Here is a 27,149-nt window from a genome sequence, read left to right as displayed (position 1 = left end):
TACATGCTAAAAAGATTATGATTTTTAATTGCAATCCTTGAGAAGGTCTGACAGGGGGGAAATAACTAGGAATGTGCCAAATGATTTCTAGACACATGGGAATATTTTGCACCTATGTATCAAGGTTTTGCCATCCTGTTGATTAAGAGCTCTCTCACTCAGTACGTGCATCTCTCTCACACCACACACACATGCATGTTTCGGCTCTTTACAGTTGGGCTCTGTGAAGGATGAGCAAGCTACGAGGGAGCAATTTCCAGGGCATTTTATGAGAAGTTCTTAAATCTTAGGGCACTAGCAGCAAGACTCAACCATATATCATTGAATTAAGAAAGTTGCTGTATAGATGTCCTGGCTCTTGAGAAAAGCCATTTTCAGTTAAAGCTACCAACATCAGTGATCCTCTTTAAATAATGAATACTTCGGTCTTAATGGGCTCTTCTGTACCAATAAAACAGGTATTTTTAGCTTCAGTAGGTGATCATTGGAGTTTAACTAAGTCTCAGTAACTGCATATTCCTGTTATGGATAGAGGAAATGTTCTTGTTTTCATAGTAGTTTGCTGATCATGCTGCCTTTTGGACTAGAGTGGTTTTGTATTTGTAAGAACATGCACTGACAGGACTCGCAAATCATTGTACTTTAGCACATATAACAAAAGAATACAGTTCTACTTCTCACTTGGTTTCCATCATGTATAGACATTTACATCTTATGAAGTGAACGCAAAATGTGTACGAACACTCCTTGGAGTGATTAGGCAAGATGCAAGATAGTCATAAATCACTCTCTCTTTGTGTTTCATTTAATCTGATAAAAATTAGAAATAGGATCCAGCAGGGACCTGATAGCACATGAAACTTCTAATAAGACAAGAGACCTTTCTTGCCTGTAGGGCCAGTTCAAATTCAGTGCAAGCTGAATTAAAGTCATTGTTACCTGGTGGTTGTTTAATAGAGAGTATGAAATGAGCTGTGATTTCACTTCACCTTCCAGAGGATCCAGGAGCTGCAAGGTGATGAGAGTCCTGGGGAACAACTCCAAAATAATCATTTTCATTCATTCTTTCTTAATATTTTGGGTCAAATTCTCAGGAATGGCTCAAATAAATTGAGGTTTCCCATGTGTGACAGAGATATTGAGCTTTGCAGTCATTAAGCAGCACATTTGTGACACTGATGCCCAATTACTTCACCAGTAAGGTTTGAGAGTGGGGGAGAGGGTGATTTAGGTTAAATCATTCTTTTATGGGACTTGAATGAGTGTAACAGTTTGGAATGGAAGAAGGCCAGATGGACAGTCTCGCTCTTTCCACCTACTTGTGCATATTTCACCCTGTCATTTTCCCCCAGCTGGTTGTTTAACTTCTCTCTGACTATGTTCATGGTTGCAGCTTCAATTAGTACCCTAGGGAATCCATTATACATATTAATTACACTCTGTATAATGAACAGCTGATAAATCTGCCTAATATTTTTCAGTGAAATGTAACTATTTAAAGTACCTGTATGCAATTATGATTTTATGCTAGAATATTAACTCTAAGGGCAAAAGTAAGAATACTATTTCCAAGATAGCAGTCGTAGATATGGATTGCATTTATATAAGCATCACAGCCACACTTAGTATACCTCAAGCTTGTCTAGCTTTTACTGCTGTTGCTTTTGTAGCTCTCAAATGTCAGAGAATTTTGCTTGAATTTTAATGTTCTTCAGCTATGCAAAATAAAGTTAGTAGCTTCCATTGTCATAAGGACTGAAAGCTGTACAGATTCCTTCTGCCATATGTGACTTATCACATACATTTTTAAAGACACATTTCTGTTATTAAGACATATGTGATAATACACTTCTGCAAATGTGAATTGCTTTTGGCTAAAAGCCATGCACTAATAAGTTGAGTTGAAACTAACTGCATTTGACATCTGTTACAATATATATATATAAAAATATATATAAAATATTCTCAGTTGTCATTAGCATAAAAAAAAAATCCATGTTTATATGTTGTGCTGACATAGCTCTTGTGTCCCCAAATTGAAATCGGAAATTACTGCCTTGTAGAGACTGTGGTTCACATAGAATCCTTGGACCAGGCCTAATAGTACAATTGTTAAACACGTTACTTAAGGAGCTTGACAAAGATTTCTGTACAAATGGTCTGTTTACTTTTGATTGCTCAGTTTATGAATGAATTCCAGTTCTGGTTTCATGTTCAAGAGGAAGTTTGCTGTTCCTTTTTGTTCTGTTGAATCCCTCTAACTCTTAACACTTCCGGAGGGGAAAAATAAATAAATAAATAAATAAAATAAACAAACAAGGAACTTTCCTTACTACAGTTCAGTAAGGCAGCCAAGCGGCTGTTTTATAGGTGCTTAGACTAACTGGTATGAACTTCCTGAGGGCCGAGGTAATGCAGGTAGCATTTGACTCCTTCAAAAGACATGGTCTCAATTCCATGTTGCTTGTAGCACTGCAAGAAGGCACTGCACTTGCAGAGGAACTCATATTTATGTATTGGTAGCATCATCTGACATACTATTACTGTAAAGAAGCACATGGAAAATAGCTAAGAAGTCTCCATTCCTGATGAACTGATTTTTTTGTTGGAAATACTGCAGTTACTTTTCCAAAAATGTAAGACCCTTTTCTGTCTGTATGTGGCACCAAAGTGGCCCCATAACTGCAGCTTGCATTACCTTTAACTTACTTACCCTACCTTGCTCCCGACATACAAGGAGCACTTGTTGTCCACCTCTGGTTTTATCCCTATTTTCACTGACAGACAGTAACAGAGAAAAAATTTCTTGGCTACAAAATCCTACATATTTACTTACTTGCTGGTCCTTATCATGCTGTTCCCACCCCTGAGTCTGAAAGAGGTACCATGACTTAACCAAGTTTACCCTCTGGAGGCTTTCTGATTTCTAAAGAGCTGTTACAGGAGGAATTGCTTTGACTTAGGACACATCTAGTCTTTTATGAAAATGGCCAGAGGGACTTCTTGGGAAAACGTGGGAAGGTGAAAGAATGATTTAGCTAAAACCTGATTTCATCCAGCACTGCAGAACTGAACGGTTTTGTAAGAGGTAAATTAGATATTTACAATGGAAAATGAATGTTTTTAAGAGCGGCCCATGTAATCTGTGAATTGCTGTAGAACTGTGAGAATATTCTAATTGACTTCTTGTTTCATGGAAGAAAACATTGGCTTCCTTGAGTGTCCTTTATCCCCTCTTCTTTTATAGTGCCTTAAAATCTTCAATAGAAAGCACTGACATTTCCCCCAAACACCTGCATATGTTTAAATTTGCTGTAGGCTTAATGACATCCAGATACATGTTTTGGGATTATGGCTTGTGTTAAAACCCACTGCTTTTTATATTTTCAAAATATATTTGTTTTCCATCACTGACAAGGCCAGCCACAAGTTTGTTAACCAGAAAGACTTCTGGTGTTTATTGTCTTTTCCTGCCATAAAACTCATCTTCTCCTCAGAAGGGCATCTGACTTGACTTGGTATGGTTTTCTGTCCCAATCATCATTGGAATTGCAAACTATTAACGTTTGATATCTTGACATTTCAATTGACCTCTCATTTGCAAAGCGCAGTGGTATTTTTCATGGCCTTTTCATCCTTGATTATACATGGAATAAGAGTGACTGTTTCTACTGACTGCACTTTAAAAATATCTTTGTTTTACCAGCTGGAGTGGCACCTTGTTTTTTGCTCCCCGGGTAGACCTTATTCTGCATGGAAGGTCTGAGGTCTGAGGTCTAAGCGAGCCATGCAGAGCCAGAGGATTTTCTTACTGACTCAGTAAGCAGGAGGGCAAGCAGGTCAGACTCTGAGGGTCAGTTAATGTGTGCTGTAATAGTGGTAACCATAAACAGATCTTTTCTCCCGTTGGCAAAAGTGGAGGCCAGTGGGCTAGGTCTGAAGGTTTGTTTGATTTTTACCAGCCAGATCAGGCACTTGTAACCAACAGAGGTATAAAAGTGGTGGTGTGCTATTGGTAGTCCTGCTCAGCAATTTCTGCTGCAAGGTATCTCCTGTCCTGTATTTAAAAAAAAAAAAAAAAAAAAAGAGAGAGAAAGAGAGAAAAGAAGATGAAGAAGAAAAGCATGTCATGTCTAGGTTGAAAAAAAACTCCAAATTACAAATAACACTATGGGAGGATGTCTATATAGTCTATATATACACATGTACATTTATACTTATATGCATATCTGCGTAGGCATATCCATGTATACATACACATGTATTTGTATATGTATAGATTAATTAAAGGACATTTGCTAAAGAATTTAAAATTAAACCACTTTGGAATAAACAAAAAGGCCAAACCTGCTATAAATCTCATTTTCAGTAAAAGTCCCAGGCAATTTACGCACCACTACCTGTTAGTCTCTGCCTCTAAACCTTCCTTCCCGTTGTTTCTCCTCAGACTATTTCTGTCTACCTACTAAATCAGCCAGCACCAATTCAATTAGTTCTAAAAATCCATTACAACACAGGACCTGAACTGCCTGCCCACATTCATTTCTCAAAGAAATCCATTCATATTTATGTTTTAATACTTTAAGTCTAGCATGTGAAAGCACTCAAATCCCCAGTAGAAATCCAGGAAAAAGCCTGCTTACGGGCAATTATAGACAATGTTCTTTAGTCCCTGATCCTCCTAGTCTGTCCACTTAGGCATCTACACAGTTGCAGAGTTCGGTCAATGGGATCAGTTTATTGCACCACCAGAAATTCAGCGAACACCAGAAATCCAGCGGATGAATCTGCACGTTGGACCACGAGGTTGCATCTGCACGGATGTGCGATGCTCACAACAGGGTTGGCACCTGGAGTAGCACTATGAAAACCAATCCTTGTAGGCTACTATTGGTTTCCAGTGAGTTTTATTTAGGGGGGCTACATTTCCTCAGCAGAATGTGAACTCTAGAAATGTTGTGAAGGATTATTTTACTCTTACAAGTTAAAGGTTAGTGTTGGAAATGGATTATAAAACTGCCGCTTTTAAACTGTTTGCAAAGAAATGCACATATTAAATCCTTTTTGATGATATCGCACTAATCCCTAAATGCTGATTTTTATGTAAATTTTGACTCTTGCAAAGCTCTGACAATTCAGCTATCCCCATGTGGTTTTATCAGAGCTCAATTGCTCCTTTAGATCTTTTTTCCTTTTTGCAGAACCTTTTGCTTTATTCTAAAGTCATCACGGCAGCTGTAAGATGTAGTACTTTAGACATAAAATAATCACTCTATTTAATATTTTACCTTTATTTTCTGAATTTGTTCATCTGACACATCTTGTTAGATATATTTTTATCAGTCCAAAGGATAACCACAGTAGGGCTATTTTTATTTCTAGGGAAATGATGCATGATAACTACTGGCAGGGCCCAAAACAGTAAATCAGTCCTGTTCCAACCACAGAATGTATTAAAAGTCTGTAGCCTGTGGTAATAAGTTATAATTTAGTTGACTAGCAGTTTGTTTGAACTTAAAACTGTACAAATGAGTCACATTGGCTAAGACCTGAAATATAAAATAGTTTGTGCTTTATTAAGGTATTCAGCTACCACCACAACAGGTACCTGGAGAGAACACACATTTTTCAGATGGGCGCAATACATTTTTATAGTGAAATGCTTTCGACTTGATTGTATAATTTATAGTGGATGGTTAAATTACCACACATCCTGTGTAGTGCACAATGTTTGCTTACAAGACAATGAGATGAACAGACTCTGAGAGCTCATTCATCTAATCTCTTACAAATCCGAGCACGCACCATCAATACCAAGCACTGCTGCCTGGATCCCGCCACAAGGCGCCCCTCAGCTCCCACGCCAGGCATGTTGCTCGGGAGCCATCACAGCACTTGAGACAGATAGGTAAAACTTTTATGTATTTTTATTCAGAGATGTGCAAATTGCAATTGACCAAAGTTAGTCATGCATTTTTGTAAAATTTGCCAGGACTCTTGCAGCTGGGCAAAAATAAGCATTTTCATTTTAGATGGGTCATTTCTGTTATTTTTCAAAACAATGTTTTTACGACTTCATTGTGATACAACTTGTCAAGATTAAATGTAGGTCAACTTTTAGAAGATGACAAAGAAGAAAACAAAACAAAACAAAACAAAAATTGAAATGAAAGGTTGAGCCAAAAATAGCCTTTTTTTAGGAATCATAACCCGATTTCTTCTTTTGACAGAAAGCAAAATGAGGTAAGGTCAAGATTTTTTTCCAGTTTTAGCATTTATCTGTTGTTGATCAAAAGAGGTTGGACTAGGTGATCTTAGAGGTCTCTTCCAACCTAGATGATTCTGTGAGTCTGTGAAAAGAGGACCTGTTCGTCTCTCCTGTTTCGTGCTATCATTTTAGGCATGAAATTTGTCCTCCTCGTTATTATTTTTAATTTTAAGTCACTTAGCATTTATTCAAACAATTATTCTAAGTGTTTGCTTTGGGCATTGTAGTAACAGCTGGTAGAAACTACCTGTGATCTTTGCAAAATTAATGCTTTAAAAATGTGTTTCTAAGCAATTAAGATATTGCAACTAAGCAACAAATGCCAGCAAAATTGAAGAAAATGCCCTATCCTATAAATGGGAGTACTTGTTCTGCTGGTTTCAGGGTAGCTGCCTGAACCCACATACACATACACTCCTGAATCTCACTGCTGTGCCATTTTTGTCCTGCTGGAAGATAAATAACCAGAGCAAAACTGTAAATAGTGCTAGTGTACTTATATGAGTATTCAATTTATTTAGGGTCTAGTACATTCTAGACTGTCTCCAAATGAAGATCCCTGCCTTGTAAGAAGCAGTGGATAAAGCTACCAGGAAGTGGGATTTGACTGAGGCTGTCAACAACATTTTTGAGATCTGAAGGCCTTTGTCTGCTCTCTAGTTTCAGTGTCATTTTTCCTAACTTTACCTTGGTGTGTGAGGGGAAAATGAAGTTTCCTTGGTCTTTCTGGCTTGTGGTCTGTTGGTAATACATGTTGTAGGTTTCCTCTAGCTTGTGGGGTCATTAAAATAGGATAGAATAAAGGATCCTTTGCTATCACAAGGATCCTCCTTGCTATCCTTGTTTTTATAGGTCCAAGAAAAAGAGCCTGCCATACAGTAAACAGTCCTTTACTTTGTCAGTAATATAAGTGAATAAAAAGAAAAACAGTTGTCTTTCAAAGATTTATTTTTTTTTAAACACAAGTACAAAAAAAATTAATGATCTTCTGCTAAGCAAAAGAAGCAGAAAAAAAATTCCAGTCATTTAGGATCGATGAATACAAAAGAAAGGCAAAAGCTAGATAATGTTTCAGGAAATAACACTGCTACAAGGTTAATTTTGCCTAGTACAACATTTCCTAGTATTGAATTGCCTGATATACTCCCTCAGGGATTGCTCCTGTGTTTGCAATAATCGAGGCTGATTTTATTGGAAAATCACCTCTGGATGAGAGACATACTCTGGAGAGAACTTTGCATGGGTACAAATAGGTTTTTGGTGCCAGTGCCATGTTGCCCAGGCCAGCACAGTTATAGTTCCCAATCTGTCTGTGCATTCAAGCAGCAAATTCATTAGCAACCCTTCTGGCAGGATAGAAAAATAGACATATTAGGGAAATTTACTTTGAATTGTTTTCAGGATTTGTTGGATAACAGTTCAGTAATCAAATTGCGCCTCCTAACAAGAGTATTAAATATTTTTATTAATAGTGGCAGGGAGGCTGCAGATACTCCTTTAAGTGCAGAGCATTTTATCATAACACTATGTGACACGCAAAGATCATGGATGAAAGAAGAGATTAGCATAGTTGGGGTGGGGGTGCTAGTAATGTCTGAGGTGATTTTTATTTTGTGTTGTATGGCGAGTTGCATGGAGTCATATAACTCTCACGGTGCAGATGTACTGTGTGTTCGAGTATCGGCTCATCCATCAGCCACTGCCAGCTTGCTGCCTCTTTTTAATTGTAGAAGCGGGCCGTATCTCGACAGCACTGTCCCCTCTCTAACTATGGGATGTAGGTTTAGATATATGCAGTGGCTTCCAGGCCTTGTCAAGTGGAAACGGAGCATATTGCAAACAGAGCGCGTTTTGCCTGCAGCCAGGAGGAGGGAGACGTGGAGCGCCCACGTACCGGGGCACTCCGCTGACCTTGCAGCGACTTTCACTGTGGAGAGGCTGGAGGAGAGCTGGGAAAAGGCTGATTCAGAGAGACAGGTGAGCGAGGAAGAAAAATCAAGGAGATTGGCACAAGGACGGTGAAAAGAAATCTTTCTAATGAAAGCAGAACAAAATTTACACTCAAGGCCGATGCTGAGCCTTTATAATCAAGCTCGTCTGGCCGCAAAGCGACAGTGGTGAGAGGAAAAATACTGAATGCAGCTTGCAAGCTCGGGTCTGCGCAGAAGGTAGTGATCTGCCGGGAAAAAAAGAGCATGCAGTGAATTTATTGAAGAATACATTATGTTGAGCTCCAGGAGCTGACAGGGTTAAAAATTAGGATTGTAAAAAATAATCTCTGTACTCTGTTTCCTAATTCCTGTTGTCTTGATGATTGTTTCACTGTGAAGAGGAGAGCCATCCTTGGTATCAATCACAGTAAGCTATTTAGACACAGAAAGAAGTGGCATATGGCTTAGTACTTTTGGGTCTAGCAATCAAGTAGCAACCTTCTGCAATACAACTGTAGCTTGGTTCCCAATGGGCTTCACTTTGATGATTAGATATATTGAGTTCCTCGTGTCATTCAAAGACAGCAGAATTTCATACAAGTTGGTGTTAGGTTCCTCTCACTTCATTTCAATTTTCAATAACCAGTGTCATCACATGTAACAGTTTCTTCGTAATGGAACTTCATGTCGAATCAGATTTGTCTTTTGAGTGAAAGAGCACAGTGAAAAGTCTTCTGAAATACAGATCTGTGGAAAAATCCTTACCACAGTGAAAACAGGGAGACATTATTTATTTATTTCTCCCAAAGACACTTAGGTGCCTGATCCCACGATCATTCAGGAATACTCAGAAAAAGAAAAATAAATAAATAAAAATCATTAGTATTGCATTTGGGGATGGCATTAGTAGACTTACAAGCCTTACCCCAGCTGCTTGCTGCAGTCATTGTTGTGCTAAGTAAACAGAAAATATTTGTTCAGTCATATTTGAGACCAAAACTGTGATATTTAAAGCCAAGTTCTGTGTAAGTGGAATTACATCAGAAGACAATTTGGACTTCAGATGCTAACTGATCCCTCTGTATTTCAACACAGCAGCTGTTAAACGCTAACACCCTTCGCTGACACAAAGTTGCTCCTTTCCTGGTGCTTACCTTCCCTCTGTCAGCTCAGCCCTGATCCCATCAGTGCGGGCAGATGGAGGGGGCCGAGTGCCATGCCCACTCACGGACGCAGGCGCAGGCCGTATTGGAGTATAGAGAGGAAATGGGGAGGCTCGGGGAGTAAATACTGCTCGTCCAGAGCATGTACCACGATGAGCATAGGCCTGCACTCAGGTACCACAGTCAAGAGTCTGTCAGTTCTGTCAGGATATCCCTGAAAATCTGCTGTCTTGGAGGACTTTCTGCCCTGCCACTGCTTGAAGCTATAGCCTTCCCGAAGGGCTGCAGTCTCACTTCTTTCTTTAGTGCCCCTTCTCCGTGAAATTTCCGAAATGGAGGAATTCTTTGACGGTCCACCTGTGTCACACAACCCCTACACTGAGATCCACCTGCCAGCTTACCGTGTATCATCTCCGGCTCGTATTGACTGCAGCAGATACCATGACAGCTCAAGCACTGTTTTTAAAAAGCGAGCTCTGTGTCACACATGCACAACGAAGCGCTCGCTGCAATTCACAATTAGCCTTGACACGCTGCAGGAAGAGTGACTGCATATGAATGTGTCACAGCTTTGTAAATCCAGCATTTACAAGCTCCAAAGGCGATATGGGGCTCTGTATCACATATCCAAGACTGCCCATCCCATAGTTTTATTTCTTGGCAGTTTCCTATAATTTTGTGAAATATTTTTTTAATGTGACAAAGTCACTTCAATTACACAGTCATTATAAGTTTTGCCAAGGTCGACTATGGATCGTTTTGTGTTCATTAGAGCACAAAATTAGAATTTTCATTGCAGCAACTGTAAACAGTATTGGCTCAAAGGAGTCAAGCTTTTTCCCCCATAAAATCTGGGATAAGCTATAATTGAGGGATTCCATGGTTTTTTTTTGACAGTTTTATTTTTTTAACTGCCTTCAGGGTAATTTGTTGTTTTTGTTGTTGTTTTGGTTTGTTTTTTTCTTCTTCTTCTTCCTAGCCCTTGATATATTTATTTTGGTCTAGAGCCTGTGTAACTGGTTCACTTCAAAACTGCCACACTGTTCTTGAACAAGCAGGTGTAGTCAGTGTCTTTGTAAGGCTGAATACATTATTTTTCCAACTTCTTCTGTTATCTCTTGCTGCTTGTCACTTTAGAACCAGTCGGGGTTGTAAAACCCATAAATGGTCTTCAGGAAATAACCCTGTTTCAGAAAGTACTTCATCATCTGCTTAAGTCCCACTGAGCCCCATTAAGCTTTCAGTTAAGTAATTTCGGAGTTTATTGCTTAAGTAATAATCAGAGTTTCTATTTAATATTCTCTTGAATTTATGGAAATATATGATTGAGTTTGCTCTTCATGCTGATGTAAATGTAAAGAAATTATATCAAAACAAATCATTTCATATATGCAAAAATTAAGCAAATAGGAAATAAATCCAACACAGAGTGTTTCAAGCAATGGAGAAAAATCACAACGATTTCCAGTAGAGTCCAGGCTTTCAAAAGCCGTCTGGAACAGATAAGGAATTGGACTAGCTCTTTTCTGTGTTTAGAAAAATAAATAAGATCCAGAAAAGCATCTTGGAGAGAAGGAGGTTACATTTTCATTTTTTTTTTAATAGTAGCTTTAGTAGTTTCTTTTAGGTTAATTTAACCTTTTTATTGCTGAGTTAGCTCACTAGAAACAATAATGTAGTACATAGTGGGAGACTGCTTAGTAGGAAATAAAAGCAAAATGTCTCATCTGCTAGTTGTTTGGGCTCGAGGTGAACCCACACTGCCCTACCTTCCTTCTCTGTCTCTTAGGATTAGGGAGTCTGTGCTGCTCCTCACTTGTGCTTCACTTGGAGGACTTTCCAGGCTTTGTTTTTAACCTAATGTGTATTTACAAGCAAGGAGAGAAGACAGACTATTAAGAAAGTAGCAAAGAAATTCAACAGACATCTCTGTCAGAGCTTGCACAGCAGCAATCCTCTGTGTTACTTTTACAAATCCAGTGTGGGTTTCTCTTGGCATGTGGCATGCTCATGTCTTGCCAATGGGATGCCCAGTCCTTAGCAATTTTTTTTTTAGATATAATGTGCCATGATAATGTCATTCAGGATAAGATATGTCAGCAAATGCCCCGACAGGCTTTATCAGCTTATACCTCTTAGCAAAACCCAGAGCTAGAGTGAATGGGGACAGCAGACATATATAGCAAAGGCATATCTCTTCCTCTTAAAAGAAATGTGTTTAACAAGATTATGAACTATTTGCATTCCAAATTCGCAATTAGCACCCCATGAACACACAATGAAATCATCCAAGTGGCAGATAATGCATTAGATGTATATAGTTAAACTTTTGTAGATTAAACAGACTATTAAGTATGTGGTAGCACAGCTACAATAATAAATTTTATAGAAATCAGTGTAATCTGAATAGTATGAGAGCTCATTGAAATATGGTTCTCTTATTAAAACTGTGAAGTATGTATGCTTGTGAATGTGTATGTGTGCATGCAGGCGTGCAAATTACTAAGTGGAAAGATTAGCAAATTGTGGATTGGGGAAGTCCTACTGCAAATAGGATAATTTTTTCCTTCAAAGCACATATAAAGGTTTGGTTCTGCAACTTTATTCTCAGCTCTGTAATTTTACACTAGCTGGCATAAATTAGCAAGCTAAAAGTCTAAATATATGTGTATGAAATGCCTCGCAAAAGAAATAACAAGATGAATGCACATGGTGAAACAGGAGTACTATGTGTAAAATATCTGTATACTTTTCTGCACATACATAGGTTAAATTTAAATCAGGGAAAGGAAAGAGAAATCCTTCAACTTCTGCAGTTTATCTGTGTTGTTTGTAGTCTGGAGTTCTCTGAATACATTTCTTTTTAACTTCAAGGACTTTCAGTCTGTAAGGAAACTGGCAGTGCCAAGTGTTCCTGCTCTACCAAATGTGATCGTTTCTGAATCCAGACAGTGGCTTACTTGCATTAATGTGCTCAGTGGTCTGGTGGAAATCAGTAAAATGATGAGGCGCAGTGAAGGGGGAAGGCGGGCCTTCCACATTTATTTATTCTGGATAAATGGTGCCCATTAATCTATCCTGAAAATATGGAATTAGCAGGGAAGAAACCACAGTCGCAAATTTGGCAGTTGCTAGCATGCACAGATGGTCTTTCAGTGTTTTAAGATTTTCCAGTCTTTTGATATTGATACCAGAATTGAAAAGTAGCTCATGTATTGCTAATGTTTATCTAGAATATCCTTAGAAAAATAACATTACATATTTTGGATTGTTCAATCTGCTCTCAGCATATTTGTATAAAGTTCTTCAATCTTAAAGGTAAACTTTTTATTCTCTGTCTGTCTTTGGTTATTTTAAGAAACATAATTAGAGAATGATTTCCTAAAATAAGGGAGATCTCATTTAACCACTCTAACCAGACAAAGGCATTAGGAATGAAGAGGCTCTTACATGTGAATTGTTGAACAAAGATTGGAAGTTGGTCATCAGAATGGCTTTCCTGCTGTTACAAATCTCATGGGTCTTGGTGAAGTGGTCTGCTGAAAAACAGGTTGTTGAGTCCCCTCCTTGATACAGTGTAGAGGGTTGTTTGCCATGCATTTTGCTAGCACAGATTGAATTTCACTCACTGTTACTCCCCGTAGCTGTACTGAAGCTGGGAATCTGGCCCTGGCAATCTCTCCATGTGTAGGAGCTCAGGGCATGAAGGCAAGGGGGAAGGATAATGTCATCTGCTTGTTTGCTTCGGGAATGTTTGGTTAAGTCTTTAAAGACTTTGTTGAAATACTTCACAGGGGAAATCACAGAATAATTCTTGCTAACTTTACTTTGAGTTTACTCTCAGCCGATCCAGAGGATACAGTCCCTTAATGACAGTGCTCTAAAATGCGCCCTCTGAAGCCCTGTAGTTGTGTACACAGCCTGCGTGTGCACAAAAGAAAAAAAGAAAAAAGAAAAAAAAAAACACAAATATTTGTCTCAGTGCACAGAAAATTTTAATCTGGTGAAAAAGGATCTGAGAGGCAAAAGTAAGGTGAAAGTTCTAGATGTGTGACAGAAACACTGTGCACCGCTATCTCCAATGTATCCAGCTGTATAGGGCTCCTTTACATAGATCTGTCTGAAGATATATACACAGACAGATGGTCAGGCAGGCAGACAGACAAATAGATATGAGCATCTAGATACAGGTATGCCAAAGCTGTATGATGTTAGGACATACAGGTATACTTCTAAGGGTGGTTTGTTTGTTGTGATCTTTTTCTGGTCATTCGGAGTCTTGTATTTTTGCTGGGGAATTTTCCTGACGCACTGTAGTACTTTGCAGTTGTCCACACTGAATTTTATCCTGTTTCTTCAAATCATCTCTCCAGTTCATCAGGATCATTTTGTATTCTGACCCATCCTCCAAAATACTTACAGACCTTCTCACATGGGTGTTATTCGCTAATTTAACAAGCATACTCCCAATTCTCTCATCCAGAATGTTAACTGTATTCTGAAATGTACAGGTCTATCATATAACTACTGTGACAGTAGTTAGACTTTTGTCTTGATGGATATTTCTTGCCAGATCTACAATAAAAATGAGATATAGTAACGATGATGATTTGGGCAATTTATGTGATCTATGTCAGATAGCTTACCAGAATGGATCAAGCTTTTAAAATCTTGAAATGGCTGCACAAGTTGCAGGACTTGTTAGGAAAGTCTAAAGATCCTGGAGGGTATGAACTTTTCAGCTTTTTTGCACGTATGTTAAGCTTTAATTTAGCAAGACACAAAATTGCACAAAAAACTCACATTTCAAAGTCCCTCACCAGCAATTAAAGATGCTGCAGCCCTGATTGTCTATTTGCTAACTGACTGCATACGAATTTCTTGAAATACTGCCCGCTGTCAATGTTCTTGCAGCACTGGCAGTTCTTTAGTTTTATATGCTCCTATTTTGTCATGAAAATTGTATTGAGGAAAACCCCAAATTTCATTCTAGTCTACCTGACATTTAAAATAGTAGGGCAAATCCTACGGCACAGAGGGATAGAGATGCAAAAACAAAACAAAGGAAGAAGATGGAAGTGGCTGAAAGCAGAAAGAAAAACAGTCAGATGTGAAGCTAGACTTAGAAATGAGCATGCAAGTTTTTGTTTTTATTTTTAAGTGAAATCTGATCCTGCTCAGCAATAACTAGTGTTATCTTCACTTATTCCAAATATTGCTAGAGGAATTTCTTCATTTGTTTAATATCAACAAGCAATTCGTCTGGACTTCGCTCAGCAGTCATACACAATCATATCATCACTCATGCACACATTTCAAGAATAAAACCATGCATCTAATATATGCAGGAGATTGTTCAGGACAAAATACTCTAGCACATTTATTTCAGTTTATTTATTAAAAAGAGCAATTTTAAATTCATTTTTTTAATGTACAATTGTGTTACAGTCAAAAGATCTTTTAATCGCTGCTGTGAAAGTCTTGGTAGCCTGGCAAAGGATTCCCTGTTCCTTTTGTCCTATGTCAGCCACTGCAGTGAATTTCCCAGTTCCTCTCTCTAATTTGCCCAGATACAGGCATATATCAGAGACCTGAATACAGCCCATATTCCAGAAACTCCCAGATCCTCACTCTCCTGCTTTTGCACCTTCCTACAGGAGTTCTCTAGCGTTTGGGGAGCCCTAGCAAAATTGTGTTCCTTTGGGCACGTGTACAACGCTGTTCAAACACAAAGCGTTTATTTTCTTCCTCTTCTCTCTTGAACAAAATGTCCTGAAGGTCAGCTCCCAGGCTGTCAGGGCATTCCTCTGCTCTTTGCGTGTTCCTCACTGCAGTTGTGCATGTCTGGTTGTTTTATTCTGCTTTGACTGAGTTACCCAGGTCCATCTCTTAATTTCATAGTGTTTGCCAGAGTAAAGGCAGAGTCATGGGGTTGCGTTTTGGCTCAATAAATATTAAGTGTCATTCTCTTCATAAAAGCATTTCTGACTCATTTTTATGCTATAACTCCATCAAAGATGATTTTTCCTTGGCCCACATCCATTATAAAATGATCAGTCTTTTAAAGAAAAATGCTTATCTCCAACACCAAAGCTCAAAGACATTAGTTTTGTTGTCAGTTTTCTAGTGCACCCAGGAGAAAATCTATCCTCTGACAGCCTTGTAAGTGAGGACTCAGGGAACAATTTCACATGCATTTTTCTGTTTAGGTTCCCAAGTGCCTTTGTCTATTTGCTCTGACCTTACGTTGGAAGGAGTCTTCTTCTCATCTTCTCCGTATTTTTCTGTGACTGTAATTCAGTGTAATGCAAACATTCCAAGGCAATTAGAAATGCAGCCCATATAGCACCCTGCACTCCAAAATTTAGTGTAAAACACTAACCTACTTTAAAGAGTCAAACCCCATCAAGAAGATGGGGTTATTGAACGTCCTGAATCTGTTCTTCATAAGCTTTACACTTCGTTCATATACTAGACTGCATCTTAAATATAAACCTATCATCAGGTTTAGCAAATCAATACCGTAAGAGTGTGAAATGGTCCCCAGAAATCTCCAGAATGCCATTTCACAGTAAAAGCAATTGAAAAAGAAGCTGCAGTGGAATATCTTATGAGATAGCCATTTAGATCACAAAAGGATCATAAAAGTCAGAAGCAGTTTGTTTGAAGCAAGGTTCATAATATAACCATACAGAGTTTGCTGGGAAGAAAGAGGAAAATTGCAAACCAATTTGTGGTTACGGCTTTTTCTGTCAATTCTACAGGGATTTAAAACTTGTAAAAGGTGGAACTTCTGCCATCTTACATTGCTCAACTAGAAAGAGATCGCTATAATCATAGTAGCTAAACAAACACCAATTATTGAAAGCCAATATAGTCTTTATTAACTTCAAAGCAATTAGCGCTTTAGTTCATTTACTATTGAGCACGGTGGTATCAGACAGTGGCATTTGTCACTAATAATTTGAGCATCTTTTGAGGTTTGCCTTCCTCATTATTCTCCTAATATTTGTCGGTGAGGTTCGGATACTTTCTTTTTACATTCAGTAAAGGCACTAATGAAAGGATTAGAAGGAATGCTTCGATGAGCAAATGCCACCTGAGCATGCCACCCTATTTCAAACAATTTGTATCACATAACTACATATTCTTTAAAAGACCATTGTGTCCCAGTGCAGGGTAAGTAGAGCAGAGCATTCTGGATGCAGTGCTATGTCACAAAGTAAAACCATACCATAAATACCTCCATGCATTTTGTCATGTCCATGCAAATCTACAGGTGTCTCGTACACACCCTTTGAATTAACATGTAATCTTTGCGCTTTGGTAAGAGCTAACAGATTCCCTGGCTACAACTTCTCAGGCGAGATTTAAATGAATCCCTCCAATCATTGGAAACTGTATTAGACTGCAGTTGCAAATCTTTAACTTTTTCTTTTTATTTTTTTAATCTCTATGATTCCTGGCTGATTACAAGCTAATATGGAGCCAGTCTACCTTTGTCCTTGCTTGCTTCCTTTTTTTCCTTTTTTTTAAATATCTAGACAGTAAAAATAGTTTCTGTTTTTTCTTCTGCTAACATTTCTCTTTAAAGAGTGGCACTGCTTTAATAAAGATATAGGAAATGAAATTTCAGCCATGTTGCACTCAATCAGATTAATTCGGACAAATGAAAAGTAATACTGCCTCCTTTAATGCCATTAGAAGAATTGATATTGCAGAATTCTCTTTAGATCGGAGCGCACCAACGATTAGAGGCATGTTGCAGTTCACCTTTTGGTGACACCCATGTGCTGTGTCGCTGGGAAATGTCTCGGTGGTAAGTCAGAGACACAGGAGGTGGAGAGCTGACCTGCTGCGATGCGCTGCTCAGGCCAAAGCCCAGGGCACCAAGCGCAGTCAGGGCTGGGAGAGAGCAAGGGGAGTGCGTACAGAAGTAACTCAGGCCCAGGGAACAGGGAAGGGATCCTCTCATCAGTGCTCTTCATGGCCTGGGGCACAGCCACTCTCCGTGAAGTCCTGCACCTCTCCACAGTCCAGGAGATTAGGCAGGATTTTTCAGTTATCCAGCACCAGCTCCTAATTACACTGTCTTTATTCTGTGGTACCCCTAAAGATTTCACATCTGTATAATGAAATGAAAGCAGAGGCTGCGTTTTTTCTGCTACCTTCTGGATAGCTGGTGCTGGTGCAAGGAAGCCTGGCTAGCCAGCCCTGGGGGGACCATGTGGCTGGCTGCTAGTGGCAGCACAGCAGGGTTTTGCTGCCTGCCTCTGTGTAGTATTGCCAAAGAGTCCCTTCCTCACGCAGATTCACAGTCACTGTCGTGCTGAGGCTCCTCGGGTGCCAAGCGTGAAGCAGAACAGACCTCTGACTGCTCTGGAGTGGGCCATGCCATTGCCCAAGGATCAGGCTCACATCAAGTTGTGCTCTTGATTTCCTAAGCTACCGCTGTTCATTCTTCAGCAGCTAAAGTCCTGGGCTGTGGAGTGCTAAATGAGTGCTTGAAGTGATTAGGCATTATTTATCTACAGTTATGAACACTGCATTTCATTCATGTCATCATTTGCTGCTCATATTGGGAAAGTTATTGGGCTCTTTGGGCGATTTCTTTTCCAGGAAGTGAGTGTGGCTTTTTTTTTGTCTTACATAACCCTCCGTTTATCTCCCAGTGCCTGCCTTCTGGATCACCACTTTTTTTTTTCTTTTTTTTTTTCAGTTTTACATGTATTCTTGTGTCTGAAAAAATGAGAAAAAAATGCACATTAAAACATCTGTTCTAATCCATTTATCAGAGAGGGACAATTACAAATAGCACTTTACCAATTAATTAGTAACCTTTTTCATTGTATAAACTCAAATCATGCTAAGCCAGCTTCTCTTCCTTTGCATGATTTGCACCATTTTTATCATCTTATACGACTGACGCTACTGAAATAAATTTCTCAACATGGCTCAGAAAGACAAAAGCAAATTATCTCTTTCCCCATGTGAGTGTTAATGAGCAGGAGGCTGGAGTGCATCATCGCCACCACTTATTGCGGTGTCCCTTGTTGCAGGCTGGAAAAAAGGAAATCTTAATTATTAAATGCCACTCGAAAATCCTTTGTCTTTGTTTGTGGGTAGCCAGAGCATTCTCCTAGCATAGGGCCCTTGGTCTCTCTTAGCCACATCAGGAACAAGGTCAGTGCACTGCTGCAACCAGTGGGCTGGCTGGGCTAACCAGCATGCAGGAGAACGTCACAGCATTTAATAACAAAAGCAAAAACACCTGACAACATAAAATCACCTGCAGGCTGGAAGCAAAGGGATACAGATGCTACTGGTAGCTATTCTGTTGTTACAGACGTAATGCACAGCCCTCAGCTAGTGTAAAGCAGCATATCTCCATTTACTTCATTAGATCAGCATCATTTTATACCAGTGAAGGCTTTGCCCCATGAATCAAACCCTCTTCTGGCATATCTCTATTGATTTCTTTGGAGTTACCCCAGCACGGAATTTGGCTCCAAAGCATTGCAGAAATAGAGAAAGCTGACAAGATGAGAAGAGGCCTTAAAGCTGAAGCCATGAGGTATGAGACGTACAGAGAAGACAGTTTGTTGCTTTAGGTAAGCAAGCTAATTGTCAAGATGAAAGAAATATATATATATATTTTAATCCTACTTATTAAATAGATTGTAAGTAAACACTTGTCTTACATAACAAAGCTTATCACAGCATTAAACTCTCTGAGTAGGGACAGGTTCAGTTCTGAGACACCATGATGTAAATCCAAAGCAATTCAACTTTAGTGAAGGAAATAGCTATCAAATTAAGAAAAACAAGATCTATTTCTTTCTAGCTCAATGTTAGGACTTGCAGTCAAAACAGATTTTATTACTAACAATTGCTTTAAAAAACCCTATCAGCAATGAGAAATGGGACTAAGAGACTCCATCAGACATGCAGCTCTCGCTCATCTTTAGGAGTGGAGTTCAGCCATTTTATTGCCACCAGAAAAGACTGGGGAGATCATGTCATAAAGCTGTGAATACTTTCACTAAAGCTGAACAGAAAGAAGAGTATGATGTTTCCCTATGAAGTTGTGGAAGTTGGGTGTTTTTTCATTACTTTTTTTGTGCTTCACAGCAGTAGCACTTTGGGGATGCGGTTTAGAATTGGCTCCAGCTCTCAGTCAAGTTAATAGGAGCTGGATCAATTCCTCCAAGACACGCAGTTGTAGTCAAGTTCTATGTGGAAACAAGCAAATGTGATTGAACACATGCCTACGCTCATCGCATGTCCCAGACAGCTGCTGAGGGGCCTTCACACTTCTCATTTTGTAAAATGCAACTCCTCACGCAGCATGTAAAAAAGTATTTAAAATATGAAGCGAGTCTAACTGATATAGAAGTGTCTGTCTGGCTTGTGAATAGCCTGGAACTACTATTTTCTGGGGTGCAAACAGTACTATTCAGTGCAATGGGGGCTGATAAATGATAGGGCAGCTTCAACATCTGGTACCCAAACAGTCAGCATGGTCAGAAAGAAGGGAACATCTCGCAAGGTAATGCAGTGTTGGCATTTATAGGGTGAATTCCCCCTATGCAATGAGAAGTGGATCTATGAAAAAGTACCAGTATGGAAGATGTGTGTGGGAGAGTTGGACATGAACATGTGCAGGCATTTAACGAGATATAAATAAATGGCATCCTGCATGTCCCTGGTTGTATTCTGCTGCAGCAGGGTTCTGCATTTAGAAAGCTGGAGAAACTGCTCTAGTAAAGTCTCGTCCAGTGGCCTAAAAACAAGACCTTGAAATAAGAATCCTAATTTTCCATGCTTGATTTTTCTCCCCAGAATCTTTGTGGTATTGGTCAGACAATTCAGAACTTTCCGGCCTGGTTGCCAAGACTGAGACATCCTAAAAATCCTCCCAGAAACAAGAAGTACTAAAAGTTTTGCTTGGAATTTGTTTAATTGTTGTGGGAAATGCATGAGAACTTGGAAAAAGATGTTTTATTGAAGACTTCGTATAATGAATAAACATACTAGGCATTCTCAGATGTGTAATATATACATCCTAGAGGGCACGCAAGTATGCAGAAAAAAATCACTCACATAATTACATGAATAGAAAACCCAGATGTAGAGGAGAGCTTGCAAACTCTTAGCAGATTCTCCTTGGTCTTTTTGTGAACGTATGTGAAAAAAAAATAGTTGTTGGTCATGCAGAATGAAGAAAATTCTACTGTAGTCTGAAAAATTGGCCATTTTGTTTTACAGAAAAGAAATTGAAACGTATGAATTCAGCTATATAAAGTGCTTTTTCATAACTATCTCCAATCAAATAAAATATTTTGACAGTCTTGAAAACAACATACCTTTATTAACTTGATTGAAAGGTTCCATTGTCTTTGCATTGCACTGTGCGAGACACATCCCTCATAGACAGGATGCACCCAACTTAAAGCTCTCAGCAGGGACTGCACTCTGGGCTTAACTGATTACATAAAACACCTTAATTCAATTTGACAAAACAAAATATTTCATTGTGGATGAAATTAACTCAAAATGCTTTATTTGAATTTTCCCAACAGAAAAGTGTTGCTTTGGAGGGGAGTTTGAAATTTTCTTGCAGGTAGTAATGTCAATTTTAATGAGAATTTGTTTTTGTCAGATTATCCTGGGGGAAAATTTCTAAAAGCTCGGCTATCTTTTCCATAGAAGAGCTAATTAGGATTGCACTTCTCAAATCCCACTGTGGGTAAGATCTGGAGTACAACCTTTGCAACCCCACTGGTGTGCTAGACCCTCCAAATAGGTTAGAGGAGATTGCAGTGCCAGACAGGATCAGGCCATGGGCCTCTGTAGGGTTGTACGTGGAGCGGTACCTCCAGGAGTTTTAGTTTTGCCAGCAGCAGAGGGGTGAAGGGCACTGCAGACGCTCAGCTGCTGTTCAGCAAAGGCACCTGGAGCTGATGTGACTGAATAAAGAGGATTTCTTTCAAGCCCATTGGGCCCAAGGTGATTACTGAACACTACAATCAGGGTCTTTTTTTTTTCTTTTTTTTTTTCTTTTTTTTCCCCCCAAGTTTGATTGCCCTCGCATGAGACTGGAAGGCAGAGAAAGGGCTGTGGCAGTACAGATTCCTATGATCTCCCCTTGCCATGTAATCAGAAGAGCTCTGCAATTGAATATTTCACAATAATCACTGCATTTTCAATAGGGATGATATAAAAGCAAATATCAAGGCCTCTGGCTGACAAAAGCAGAATACAGAGGGAAAATATGAAAATAGCAACTTACTTCGGCAATAAAGAGAGTATATTTTATACTGCAGTTTTTCTTTTTGTTAAATCATGACTTTCTAGTAAATGACATCCCAGAAGATATTTATCAAAGCAGGAAAGCACTAGAAAGGAGCACCCTGCATTCACTTTAATATTTCTCCTTTTCTTCTGACATTTTCTTGCCTAGAGATCTAATTCCATTAAATATGTACATTTTTGACTGGAAGACTTCTTCATGTATCTTTCAGATGAATCTTAAAAGTACATAAGGTCTGTAGGGCAGGTTTTTTTAAGTGCAAATGAGGTGCACAGTAGAATATAGTCTATGAGGCTTTTCAAATTATTTATATTCCTGCAGTGCTTTACCTTTCTCTTTCTGTGATAATGATAAGGAAGAAGTGAGACTCCAATGCACCTTCTGTGGAACACTGTCAAACAACATTAGTCATATTTAATATCTGACATACAGGAACTTACTTTGGCTGATATCCATTTTTATTGGGTTTATTAGATGTTACCATGTCTGTAACTTGCTCTGATCCACGTAGCGCATCAAAGTGTTAAAACCCATTAGACCCACGATTGGTCAGTGTTAGAGCCCTGTAATGCTCTTGTGGATGGATATAAATTAACATTCCCTCATTAAGCCTACTTTGTAGTACATGTGAATCTGCTATAGGAATAATGACAGCTAAATGCTCTGTTGGCCCCGGGCCATGCCCACTTGTGCTATTCTCCTCCAGCCTTCTCCTGAATCGGTGTAGAGCCGGCCCGTACCAGTGCTTGGACAGACGTACTCTCCAGGTCACTTGGGTGTTGTAGAAAATGGTATGGGGGCTAATTAGGTGGCTGTTTTCCCCACACCAGCTTTGAAACAATGACCTCATGTTGTATTGGAGGCCTCTGTGCTGTAAGAGGTGCTGCTTCATATTTGGTATAAAACAAAGGTCCCGGCCATTTGCAGTCATTAATGGTTTCATGGCTTTCTCATAAGAACTTGAGTTAAGAGTATTAATCCTGATGTCCGAGCCAAATTGCTACTTGAGTAATTATAATCTGCCTAAGTGTCTGCTTGCACTGCTGCTAGTGTCATCCTGCTTGCATTATCTCTGAACATCTCAGGCCATATTTCAGATCCCACAGCTGAATAACTTATCCCACAGCTGTGCAGTAGCCGTAGCTGAACTGCAACAAGAAGTATACAGAGCTATGCTGGTATAAAGATTGGGAGAGGAAGGCTTTATTTTCTCCAGTCGTGTTGAGAAGACATTTAGTAAAATAAAATTATGCAGAGGAGTAGCTTCAGCAGGAGTAAGAAATGACAGAATGATCTATTAAGTCTCTGTAGGAGGAATTTCAGAGCTCACTAAGTCTTTCCAAACCTTTTGCTGGGCCAAATATTTACACCTCCAATAGCGTTACCTAGCTATAATACCTCCAAAAATTCTTGTGGTCAAGGGCTATATGAAATTTAAGGCCATCTCCAGTCCACAGACTCTGGGCCACTCATTTGTATTCTTACCAAAAATGATAAATTGTTCAACAGAGCCTCTCTTTCTCTTGCTTTGTCTGCAGCTACTCACATGTTCTCATATCTCCTCAGGTCTCCTCCCAAGACTTCCCAGTTCTTCCATCCTACCACAGACCTACTCCCAGAGACATAAAAATATTTTTCTCAGATCTGATGCTTAGCTTCTTACAGGAATTTAGTTTACTGTCAGCTTACAAATTGCAGAATATAAATAAACCTAATTTACAGTCACCACTAAAACCTAAACCCCAAATAATTGACACCCATGTATTAAGACATGGCATACTCCCAGTGAAACACAGTACCTGTATACAAACCGTAGCTTTGTGGTTGCTCTTGGAGTTCAGCTCCATGTTGGGCTTGGAATTTGAAAGCATGCACATAATTTTCGTGTCCACCTTCCCCAACAAAACTGCTCTTGTTTCTCATCTTTGCATGTGTTGTTTTTGCAGTTGGACTTAATTCAACATTTAGTCTGGTATGATAATATTGCCTTCCCCTTAAGTTCCTAAAGTGTTTTTGGACTGATGATACTCTCAGCCTCCTTCTCCTCCTCTTTCTCCTTCTTCTCCCCCTTTCCATTTCTAGGGGTATGGCTACTTAGGCCCACATCTGGAAGGAAATGAAGATTTCCTATGTCCCTCAGTGCCAGCTCAACCCTCTTTAGAAGTCTCTAGGTTTGTCCCCTGTAAATATGGTCTTCTCTAGTGTCACCAGCCAGTTTCTAATGTCGGAACGAAGCAGCCCATTGAGATCCTAAGCCTTCTTGCATGTCATTTTTTCCCTGAAGTTTCCCTTTCTTTGCTGTGTGGAATTGTTTCCCCTTCCTGAGTCTTAATTTGGCTTTCATATGGCACTAAGGTCTGCACACAACTTTTGACAGGGGTAAATTCAAAGAATAAGTCATCTAACTTTGGTTGCTACAAGTTTTAAAAATCGTAGTGCAGATGTTGAATAATATCTGAACCTTTTACCTGCTCAATGAGTTCTGGTGCCTGCTGACTTCTGCAAAGTGTTACCTGATAGCATCTCCCATCACCCTGATGTTTTCCCAGAAGTACTTGAACTTTGGCAGTTTTAGTTGCACTGCAATCACTGTCAGAAAAAATAAAAATAAAAATATTAAATGTATTTCAGTTTAGCACTAGGATTGCAAGAACTTCTCTGTGATTTCTTCCTTTGGGCTGCCTGGCTGCTGCTCTCCACATACACACTCCATCCCCAGATGTTTTGATAGCATCTCTGCTGATAAGTACCAGCAATACCTCAACAAATAAAAGTGTAAAGTAAATAATCACTGTCAGCAGAAATATATAGTTGAGACAGCATGTTTTGAAATACACAGAGGTTAGAGTCTGTGATCTCTTGAAGAGCCAGGACCCATGTGCACACTGCCATATGGCTACAGACACCTATGGGATCCAGTAAAAAGATCTGTCAGCAGTTTTTAATTTGATGCATGCATCTCTCCATGTCTTACATGGGAAACATCTGAAGAGAAGACAATGGATGAGACATTAGCAAGATACATATATGGCTAAACCCCAAAGAGAGAACACAGATCGGTGCTAAGAAAAAAATGTATATATATTATGCTTAACTGTCTACCGCAGGAAAATTGTTGAGAAAGGGAACAACACTAAGTATGAGCAGTTCCTTCTTTCCTCACAAGATGTTCCCTGCCTGAATCTCATCAAGCCTAAAAGAACTCCTCTAAGGCTTCTTGTCCCCACTACAATAGATAATTGTTATATCCTTGTTTTCTTTTGTTCCTATTTCCACCATTGATAGCAGCCTGAGAGAAGAGGGGTGGGGAAATATGTAGCTCCTGCAAAATCATTGTAGGAAGAATAGCCAGAACATAAATGATACTGTTTTGGCTTCAAAAGGGTAAGCAGGTGTCTTAGGAGTCCCAGAAGAGCGATGTGCAAGCTTGTACAAACAACCTCCGAATCACGCCTGTTTGTTATTCACACAAACAGAGTTGAAACCATTTGAATTCCTCAGTTCCCAGAATTCAGATGGTGCACAATGGCCCATAATGAACAGCACCTGTGCTTACCTCAATTACTACACAGAGTTGAACAACAGCAAGAAGGGCTTTCAAGAATATTTTTTCAATAATAGATTTAGTTATGTCTTTCATAATTGGATTCAAAAGCTCAAAATTTCATTTTGCAACTTGTTCATGAAATTTGTATGAAAAAGTCTGGCGTTTATTCAAAAGAAATACTCTATGAACAAGAAATTGCAAAACAGCCAACTGCTGGTAACTAAGCAGCCAAATTATAGTCCAAGCACTTGGCAAATACACCGTCTTTTTTATTATTTCAGTAATTGAATTTCTGTTAAAGCGTGGAGCATAATTTAACATCAGGAATTTATTTATAATACAATAGTGTTTCAGTAATAAATGCATTATTATTGTCACTTTTAATGGAGTCTTATGTATTCCCTCAGAGACTGTGTGGCAGACTCTGAGACAACCACTGCATCAGTGTTGTTTGTAGACAATTGAATTAATTGGAGACAGGGTCATTAACTCGACCTGAATACCTCTGATTGCTTCTGTAAATAAGGTTAGAGAGCAAATGGCTAATCTTTGTTGTCATTATAGATTCTTTTTACATTTTCACACTGCCTTGTATATTAAGATCATTTTGCTAAGCAGCTTTTCAGGCTGTCGTCGTGTTTACAGTATTGTCTTGCATGGCATACAACCGTAATTGTATCAGACTTACATTTCATTTTCCATATCTATATAAAACATGATACTAGAGAGAGACCTATTCTGAATTGCAGCACATAAAAACCATTGGACCAACAAATTAATAAACCAAAATGAATAAACTGTAGCATTAAAAAATAATCAAATCACAAAACAAAAGTTGATTTTGTTTGCTTTTGTTTGAAAATTCCAACCTGCGAGACTTGCCAGGGATAATATAGTGAGTCCATTACTCGGTTGGGAACATGACCCACAAGGCCAGCTCTGTGTATACCAGCCTGTGAGTTAAATGTTATCTGGACTTTTGGCATGCATTCTGTTGGAAAATGAACAGCAGGCTGTCATTTAAGCACAGATAGAACGCAGATATTTTTCAAGGGGGGATCCAAAAAAAGGTTGTGAGCACACTGTTCCATTTCTCAACAAACTTAATAAAGAATGTAGCCTGAGAGGTCTAGGAAGGCATGTGTCAGGAACAAGAGGCACCCTAAACTCGAGAATGAGGTCAGGTTCACATTGAACTCAGGGATACCAACTTGTCATCACTCCCATATTCCACCACATACTTAAAAAAAAACATTGCTTTCTCAGAAACAGTCTTGTAAGTAGAAGAAAACAGCTGGCAGTGTCTTATAATATGCCTGGTATTTGCATGTATTTCTTTCATTCTAAATTTATATTCAAGATGGGCTTGAACCCAAACCCCAGATATGCAGCGTGAGTTATCCAAACTCTGGAGCCAAGTGTGGGATCCTGAGTCCATCTGTAACCTAGATGCTAAGTGATGTTTTATGAATTCAGATGCAAAAATAACAGCCTCTCCACTTCAAAACTAGCAAGTACAGCCTTCAGCTTCAAAACTGTGCCCATGTCAAACTGCCATTGACAGCCTGTCGGTGCAGGAACCCAGCCTGCCTTGAGCGCGGTGGGAGGAACATGCTGCCACACCCCTGTCTTCTCTCAGCAGCTCTGCTAACTCACTTACATGAACATTTGGGGATGTTACTTCATTTAAAAAGCAGACGAGGAAACATAGCATTGGTTAGGATAGTAAATTGCTCCAGGGTTTTGAAGGTATTATGTGGACTTAGAGTCTGGCTCCCCTAGCTGGTAGGTTTTGCTCTGCAAAAAGAGAGATCAGCCAAGCAGTTATTAATGAGCATGATCCTGCTCAGTTCTGATCTGAAATTCAGTGTCAGCCTTTCTCGTCTGGGACATGTCTGTGTCTCTCCCTGAGCATCTGCAGAGAGTG

At 39.3% G+C, this 27,149-nt stretch overlaps 1 protein-coding gene across 16 annotated transcripts in view; it reads left to right on the top strand.

Moving 5' to 3' along the window:
- The window catches only part of AFF2 (ALF transcription elongation factor 2), a 426,609-nt gene that overhangs the window by 355,309 nt on the left and 44,151 nt on the right, over nt 1–27,149 (top strand). The gene's annotated exons all lie outside the window — the stretch shown is intronic.

This window comes from Anser anser (genome assembly GCF_964211835.1).
Source record: "Anser anser genome assembly, chromosome: 13".
Taxonomy (NCBI): Eukaryota; Metazoa; Chordata; class Aves; order Anseriformes; family Anatidae; genus Anser; species Anser anser.
Note: the sequence above shows the minus strand (reverse complement) of the source record. Positions and strands in the feature narration are given on the sequence as shown.